Source organism: Gorilla gorilla, chromosome 9 (assembly GCF_029281585.2).
Source record: "Gorilla gorilla gorilla isolate KB3781 chromosome 9, NHGRI_mGorGor1-v2.1_pri, whole genome shotgun sequence".
NCBI classification, from domain to species: domain Eukaryota; kingdom Metazoa; phylum Chordata; class Mammalia; order Primates; family Hominidae; genus Gorilla; species Gorilla gorilla.
The window spans coordinates 9,314,912-9,322,977 of NC_073233.2; the positions used below are offsets into that span (position 1 = coordinate 9,314,912).

General features: G+C 62.9%; 1 protein-coding gene across 6 annotated transcripts in view; it reads left to right on the top strand.

Annotated features, from left to right (window-relative positions):
* Positions 1-8,066, top strand: part of KCNQ1 (potassium voltage-gated channel subfamily Q member 1) — a 402,294-nt gene that overhangs the window by 384,533 nt on the left and 9,695 nt on the right. The window lies entirely within an intron of this gene.

Below are 8,066 nucleotides of genomic sequence, written 5' to 3' on the forward strand. Positions count from 1 at the left end.
GTGCTTGGACCAGTGGCGGCTGGAAATAACCCATGAACAGGGGAGAGAAGGGGTGAATGCCTTGTAGGCCTGGAACACTGTGGGGCTGTCCAAGGTGCTTCTGCCTCCAGGAAGCCCTCCCTGACTGTGGAGACACAAGAAGCTCTCCGGGTCTCTGGGTCCCTCTGGTACTCTGTGCCCTGAACCACCACCCTTAGGCCCAGATCTATTCCTGATCCTTCTCTAGACTTCAGTCAGTTTCCTCTTGATGTCCTGGATGGCCACAACCATAGTGTCCCCTCCGCTCCTCTCTCCCCTCCTTCCTTCCACATTGCCCCTCCTCCCCTTTCCCCTTCCCCACCACTGCTCCCCTCCTTCCTCCAGCACCCTTCTCCCCACTGCCCTCCCCTCCCCTCCCCGCTGCCCTCCTCTGCCTCTCTCCGTTGCCCCCTCCTCCCTCCCCCACCAGAGCCCTGGAAGGCTAGGTACAGCGAGGAAGTGGCCACTCCATGACCCCCAGTGATTTCACTTCTCTGAGCCTCGAGAGTCTCACGTGTCCAGGGTCCATGGGATATGCCTGACTCAGCACCTGGCACATGGTCTTGCAGTGGCCTGAGCTGGACATGCCCCTGGTAGGAAGCTGGAAAGAAGGCCCTGCCCGTGTACCAGGAGCCTCTGCTCCAGGGGGGTGGCCTGAGGCCCAGGCAGACCTCCACCTCCAGGCAGCCCTGCAGGTGGACAGCTGGGCCTCAGGCTTAGGACCTCGGACAACTGCCTAGACTACCCCCAGCCTTCCTGACAGGTGATAGCTTCATTGTCCCCAGGACACACACCAGCCCGGTCCCCACCCTACCCTCTCCCAGCACCCCTGATGGAAGGCCTGGCCCCTCAGGCACAGTGGGGGTTGCCCGGCATCTTGGCAGATGGGCAGCGTTAGAGAAGCCTTCAACCTGGCCCTGCAAATGGAGGTACCAGAGGGCTGAACTAGATGAGGGACTTGAAGGCTCAGATGCCTGTGCGGGACCTGGCAGGGTGGGGGCTTCCAGGCTGGGAGACTAGGACAGGGTGCCTATGTCCCCTCCTGGGAGTGGGGCCGTCAGAGCTCCGACCGCACAGGGTCATGGGGAGCAAGAGGAACCAGGATACCCACAAGCTGCTCGCTCAGACGGGCTCTGCGACTCCACAACTCACCTTCCCCTACTGCAAGATCAGGGAGATGGGACGCAGTCCCCACCCATGCCCAGGGCCTTGGCAGGGTCAGGAGAGCCAGTGCAGGCAAAGCACCAAGCACCCCGCTGCCTAGGAGACCACAGTTGCAGCAGGAAGCCCTCCTCAGGTCTGCCCGCCTCCCCGGAGCACGTTCCCTCTGTAGCTCCCGGTAGGGCCTGTGTGGAGAAGGTTGCTGATGGCATCACTGAGCGGCCCAGCCGTGGGGTGAAAGGCAAGGCTGGGGCTGATGCTCCCCAAGGCAGGAGGAGACCATGGTCTGGCTGGGGCTGCCCCAGGTGACAGCTGTAGTGTGCGGGGAAGGTGGCTGCCACCGCCGTGGTCCACAGGGCCTGGCCAGGTGACAGCTGTAGGGTGCGAGGAAGGTGGCTGCCACCGCCGTGGTCCACAGGGCCTGGCCAGGGCTCCATGGGGCAGAAGCCATGCCCAGCTCAGGGGGCTTCACTCCACTCTCCCACTTTGACCTGGTCCCTCCCCTCTCCCCCAGAGTGACCTGGACACTAGCCTCCTCCCAGTGGGAGACAGATGTGGGCAATGCAGCTGCTGTTCCCTGCTCGGGGCAGGCTGGTGCCCAAGGACTGCCCACCAGACCAGGGGATAAGAGGTTGGCAGCATCGTCCATGGTTATCCCACAGCTAGGAGGCTGTGGGTGTGGGAGAACATGCTGGGTAGGGGTGCCTGTGTGCCTCTGGAGTCTAGGCAATTAGAGGCCCTGTGGAAGCCCCTGCACGCAAGGGGCCCACGCACCAGGGCAGAGGACACAGCCCCTTCTTGCTTCCCTGAGGGACGGGAGGCCTGTGGACTTCTGGAGACAATGGCAGAGTCAGGGCAGCCAAGCCAGGCCAGTGCCCTGGAGCCGAGTCCTGCCCGCACCTGCCCACATGCCCCACCCCTCTCCAAGCTTCTCCCCTCATAGGATCCCAGAGCCCCTTGGGACCTCTGTGAAGACTGCATAGACATGGGGGAGTCTCAGCCTTAGGGTGGGTACCTGGGCACAGCTGTCAGGCCCCAAGTCAGCCCCAGGCACGTGGACCTGGGAGCCAGCCTCAAGGGCAGGGGTCCCCGAGCATCCCCACTGCTGCCCCGCCAGCAACCGTGTCACTGGGAGGCAAGAGGCTGGGTTCCTGGGGTGGGCAGGCTTCCCCGCTTCACTCCATTTGCAGTCCCTATCTTGCAGAGGCAAAATGGAGGTTCAGAGAGGTGAGCAAACACCAGGTCCCATGTTTGCACCTGGCTGTGACCGTGCAGTCCACTGGGCCCAGCAGCAGGAACTGGGGCAAGTGCCCCGAGACGGGACCAAGACAACAGTGGGGAAGGTGGGACAGGCAGCTGGGGGAAGGCCAGAGTGTCCAGCACCAGCGCCAGGGGCCGTTCCGACAGGCTGAGGAGCGGAGGGGAGCGGGGCTTGCCAAATATGTCCAGATGGGGCTGGAGTGCTCAGGGCCTGGCCAGGAGCCCCAGCAACTTCCTGCCCTCCCACCCTGCTCCCCCACCTCCTCACCCCCTTCCCAGACTGTCAGCAGGGGCTGGGGGGCAGCAGAACCCCACTTAGCCACAAGGAGTACAGCCAGGGGCTGGCTCCCGGGAGGACATGGGCAGAGGCTTGGGTCCCCTTACACACACACTGCTGCGTTCGTGCAGGATGGGCTTAGCGCCTGCTGTGACTGGCGTGGCTGTGTGCATGGCATGGTGGTGGCATGGTGGGAGTGGTGTGGCACATGGCATGGCTGGGGCTGGGGCTGGGTTGTGTAGCATGTGGAGTGGCAAGGTGCATGACATGGTGTATGGCATGGTAGTGTGCCCCTCGAGCCGTGTGTCCAGGTGGGGCAGATCATGGAGGGCGCCCAGGTGCAGTGCTGAGGCTGAGCATGCACTGGCTGGGGAGGGTAGGCAGAGCAGGAGGAAATCCCTTGTTCTCCGGAGCTGGAGAGCCAGAAAGAGCCCTGCAGCCTGGGCCTCATCATCACACCTCGCCCTCAAGGCCTCCAGGCACAGCATCCACTGCCAGCCTCTGCTCCTACCTCTGAGGGTCTGTCTCCAAGGTCTTTTGGGGGCTGCCCCAGCTCCCCCAACACAGACAGCACCAGAGCTGGGCCCACCTGTGAGGTACTGAGTTCCCCATCTCAGAGACTGTGCGAGCAGAGGCAGGGAGGCGCTTGATGTCGGGTGGAGAAAGGACAGGGGAGGGGTGTGGGGGTCAGGGCCCCGCCAGGTGAAGGAACAAGCTTGGAAGGGTGTCCTTATGTCTGTGAGTTGGAGAGACACCCCCAAGCCCCAGCTGGGCCTCAAATGCCAGGCAGGGCCAAGCTGGGCCCAGAAGTAGGAAGGATCCCTTGGTTGCCCCAGGAATGCAGGTTCCGGGGCAAGAATCCAGCCCTGGCTGGTTGAAGTCCATCCCAAGTCTCCCTCCCCACGAGGCTCCTGCAGATGCCAGGAATGGGGCTGGATTCCAGATTCCAAGCCTGGCCGCCCAGCCCCTATCTGGGACCCCAGCCCAGAGCCCCCAGGCCTGGCCTCCAACCTGGCCCCAGCCTCAGGGGAGCTGAATTCAGAGAATCCTGTCCTAGGAGCGTGAGCCAGAAGCGGGGGAGGGAGGGAGGGCGGCCCTGTCCTGGGTGCAGGCCCGGGGGCTGGGGGCTGCCCGCCCGTCTGGGTCAGCTGCAGCTGCAAACCGGCCCTGGCTGAGTCATGGGGCCTCCATCTCCAGGCCTGGCTTGAGGTGGGAATAGCAGTGAGGATGGACATCCAGGCACCTGGAGGGTGGGCAGGGCTTCCTGAGGCTGGGGTGGCCAGTGGCACCTGGCTGTTGCCCCCCCTGCACCCAGCCCTTTGGCCCCCAAGTCTCTGCCACCTCCCTGGGGCTCTGCTCCCATATTCCTCACACCCAGCACAGAACCCAGCACATCTCCTGTAGACACCTGCATATAAACCCTGACTCACACATGTGTGCGCGTGCGCGCACACACACACACACACACACACACACGCACACACATGCAGGCCAGGCTCCTCGGCCAGTCACCCTACCAGCAGAGCTCTAGACATTTCTGGCCTCTGGTGACTATTCTTCAGGCAGCTCATCCTGCAAGTCTTTATTGAGCACCTACTGTGTGCCAGGCAGTGGTACAGCAAGGGCAGAAGCCCCACCTCCAAGGAGCTGACACCCTGCCATGGCAGAGACAGAAAACAAAGCCAACACCACGGCGACGAGGGCCTGAGAGGACAGTGGAGCAGGAGCCTGCAGCATGCTGGGGCAGGGGTGTCTTTAGAAAGGGTACTGGGAGGGCCCTGGCAAGGGACTTAATTACTTAAAGGAGGGAAAGGGTGGCCTGGGGCTCACAGAGGAAAAGCCTTCCTCATGGAGGCGGCGGGGCAGCGGGCTCAGCCTGCAGTGTCCAGGAGCGACGGGAAGCCTCGTGGGGCTGTTGGGAGACAGCAAGACCTGGGTCAGCAGAGCACCGTGTGGGGTAAGCAGATGACAGGGCAGTGACAGGGTGATCGGGCCCAGTCAGTGGTCCCAGGGGTTGGGGACAGGTGGGAATTGAAGTCGTAGGAGGCGGGGCAAAGGCCACAGGGAAAGGGACAGAGCTGCTCCCAAGGACGCACCACCATGGGGTGCCCCATGGCGTGGCGGGGGTGGGGGTCAGGACCTTTAGCAGAAGGTAAAGATGAGAACAAGAGGCAGAGGGGTGGAAGAGTTGAAAGCAGCCAAGTGTCACAAAGGCATTTCTGAGGGAGAGGGACAGGACTAGTGGCTCAAATCTTTAGAAATGAGGGGATGGGTCTGGTAGAGCACCCCAGATTCAAGGCGGGTGGCTTGGGGAAAGCAGGGAGAAGGGTCTGGAAACTGCTGCTGAGCAGGAGCCCCCACACCTACAGAGCAGGTGCAGGGAGGCCCATCTGTCCATCCGTCTGTCTGTGGGGAGGCATGGTGACGTTTCAGCCCGGAGGTAGAAGCTTTCACCCAGGAGGTAGAGGGTGAGGCCGGACTGCACTCCAAGGGGAGGAGGTGGGAGAGCACAGCCTGGCTGCTGCCACCAAGCTCACCAGAAGAGGGGACCCCTCCCCCCGAACACCAGCACATGTAGGCAGAAAGACTTGGCCTGTGGAGCCCTCAGCCTCCACGCCCACCAGCAGGGACTGGGTGGTGATGTCAGCAATCCCCACAGAAAGGAGGGCTGCACAGCCGTCCCAGGAGCCAGCACTGTCCCCGTGATTCTATGTGCAGCCTCCACAAGTGTGTCGCATGGAAACAAGCAGTGGAGAGGCACATGTGTGTCACATCACGCCTCGCCTCACTCGTGCTAAACCTCGCTGACCAGGCAGAACCAGGCATGAGCTGCGTATCAAAGTTGCTGGAAGGAGAAACATCAGATCCCTAAGCTGGTTACCTAGCAGGCAGGGGCCCTAGAGGGAAATGGGGCAGGTGAAATGGAGATGTGTCTTTGAAATGTCTTTATTTGGCGGGAGAATGTCTTCATAGAGTACTTATACCATGAAAAACCCTGTACACAGACTAATTTTGAAGCAAACATGTGAGGCGTTCACAGAAAGGGTTCAGGAAGACAAGCACCCCAGCCGCAGAGAGCCCGTGGGCTGGGGGCACGGGGCATGGCAGCCCTCTCCTGGGGATGGGCAGGATGGGGCACGTAGGGCTGAGGAAGAGGCTCACATGGTGTGCGTGTTTGGGAGCACCCTGGGCAGTCTCTCGAGTGTCCAGAGAGAGGACACCGTCTTGAGCCAGCAGGGACAGCCAAGAGCGCCCGGGGAGAGGCCTGGGTGGAGACAGAACACAGCAGGCTGTGGGCGTGGCCAATGTTGAGGGACGGAGGTGGCCAGAGGCCTCTCAGTGGTGCCCAGGGAGCTGGGGACGAGGGGCCTCATCCTTCCCCTGAGCCCCTCCCTTCAGGCCCAGGGAGTGGCCTGGGGCCCAGGAGAGCCTGCCCCGCGCTCACAGCCTCTGTTCCCAGACACGCCCGGGCCTGAGCCCCCAGGCTGCACTGTGCCACAGAACAGACTCCCCGGCCCCTCCCTGCTCAAGAGGTGACCAAGGCCCAGGGTCTCCCAGTGAGCAAGAGGCCACTGAACTGTTGTTGGCTGTGCAGTGCCCTGCCCTCGGGGAGGCGGCCTCTAAGAAGCACACACCACCAGCAGGAACCGGGCAGACAGAGGTGGGGGATGGAAAGCAGGGGAAGTGGCTACAGCCAAACCACCAGGAGGGGGAAGGGAGGGGGCCTCACCAAGGAGACCCTCACCTGGGGCCTGGAGAATGAGAAGGGTCTGGAGGCTAATGAGAGGGGTGGGTGCTCCAGGAGGCAGGGCCAGCCCATGTGAGGGTCCTGAGGTAGGAACCAGAGGAAACCGGCTCTGGGGCGAGAAGGGCAGTGCCCAGGGGGCCACAGGGGCCCGAGGCGAGGGACCCTCAGCCGAGGCTGGTATCTCGAGAACAGTGGGGATGCCTCAAGGGTTCTCACCCAGCAAGTGGACATTGTGGTGTGGGAGATCAGCAGGTGCCAGTGCTTTCTCTGTCTGCAGGAAGGAGAGGGGGTCATGGGCCCCAGAGGCCTCTGTCTTAGAGAAAAATGGTGGCAACTTGGGACAGACTGAGGGATCCAGCCCAGAAATGTTCCGTCCCAAATTCAGGAATATTTAGGGTATACCTGCTGCATGCCAAGGGCAGTTTCAGGAAGGGGACCTACTTCTGAGAAGCAAACACCTCCAGTAAGGACCAGGCAGACAAAGGTGGGGATGGAAGGAAGCCAGACTGACCTCATGTGGCTCACATCCACTGGCAGGGTCAGGGGACAGGTGCCAAACTATCCACATGCCCGTCAGGCACCTGGAGGAGTGTGAAACGGCATGCAGAAAGAAGGAAGCAGGCTTGGGGCTGGGGGCCAGGGACCGGCGCGCTGGGAAGCAGGCTGCAGAGTGAGGCCAGGGATGGGGGCTGGGCCAGACCACAGGGTTGTGAGCGGACTCTGGCATTTATCCAGAGCCACTGAGGGTTAGAGCCTATGACAGGGGTCTGACTTCCAGTGGTATGGGGCCACCCTGCTGGGCTGGGGAAGGGAGGCGAGATGAAGTATCTAAGGTCTGCTTGCGGTTTTCCGGGGACAGCGAGAGGTATTGCTGGGGTCCTAGGGGCTGGTGCACTCAGAGGTTCCAGATGGCCCAGCAAGTGGCTGAGGGCCCAGGGTAGGGGAGGATGTGGGGGCAGCAGGGCCGATGTGGGCAGACCTGGAGCAATGACGCGAGAACGGCCAGGCAGCCCTGGCTTCCCCTGCCCACCTGCCCCCGTGGCTGGGCTGGGGTTTGGCTGAGGCAGCAGAGCGCTCGCTGGTTCCCCGAACAAAGTGTTCTGCCTGGTGTCCCCTGGCCTCCGGGCCTCTGCAGGCTCGCCAGAGGGGGTAGCTCAGGAGGCAGCGGCAGAGAATCAAATGCAGGGGGGGGCCTGTGCCCACCGCCAGCACAAACACGGCTCCTGGGCCCCCAGCCTGCCCGACGTTCCCGCCCGCCTGGCCCCCAAACAGAGGCCGATGGGACCAGCCCTGCCCGGGGTTGCACTAGGTGGGCAGGTGGGCAGCTGCCCCGGGCTCTTGGACAGAGCCGCCCCTGCCTGGCGTCTGCCGGCAGGACGCTCCTGAGGCCGGGCTAGGGATAGGCCAGCCCTTGGGGAGGCTCGAGACCCCATCCCAGCCTGGGGCTTCCCCACCCCCTCCCACCTGCCTGGCAGTGAGGCAGCTCCCTGGCCTCTGGGTGCACCTGGGCCTCCTGCCCAGGCCCCTTCCAAGGGAAGAGGGCAAAGGGGCTCCAGTGCCACCCAGGGAGTGTTGTGCCACGTGGGCCCCCCCCTGGCTCTG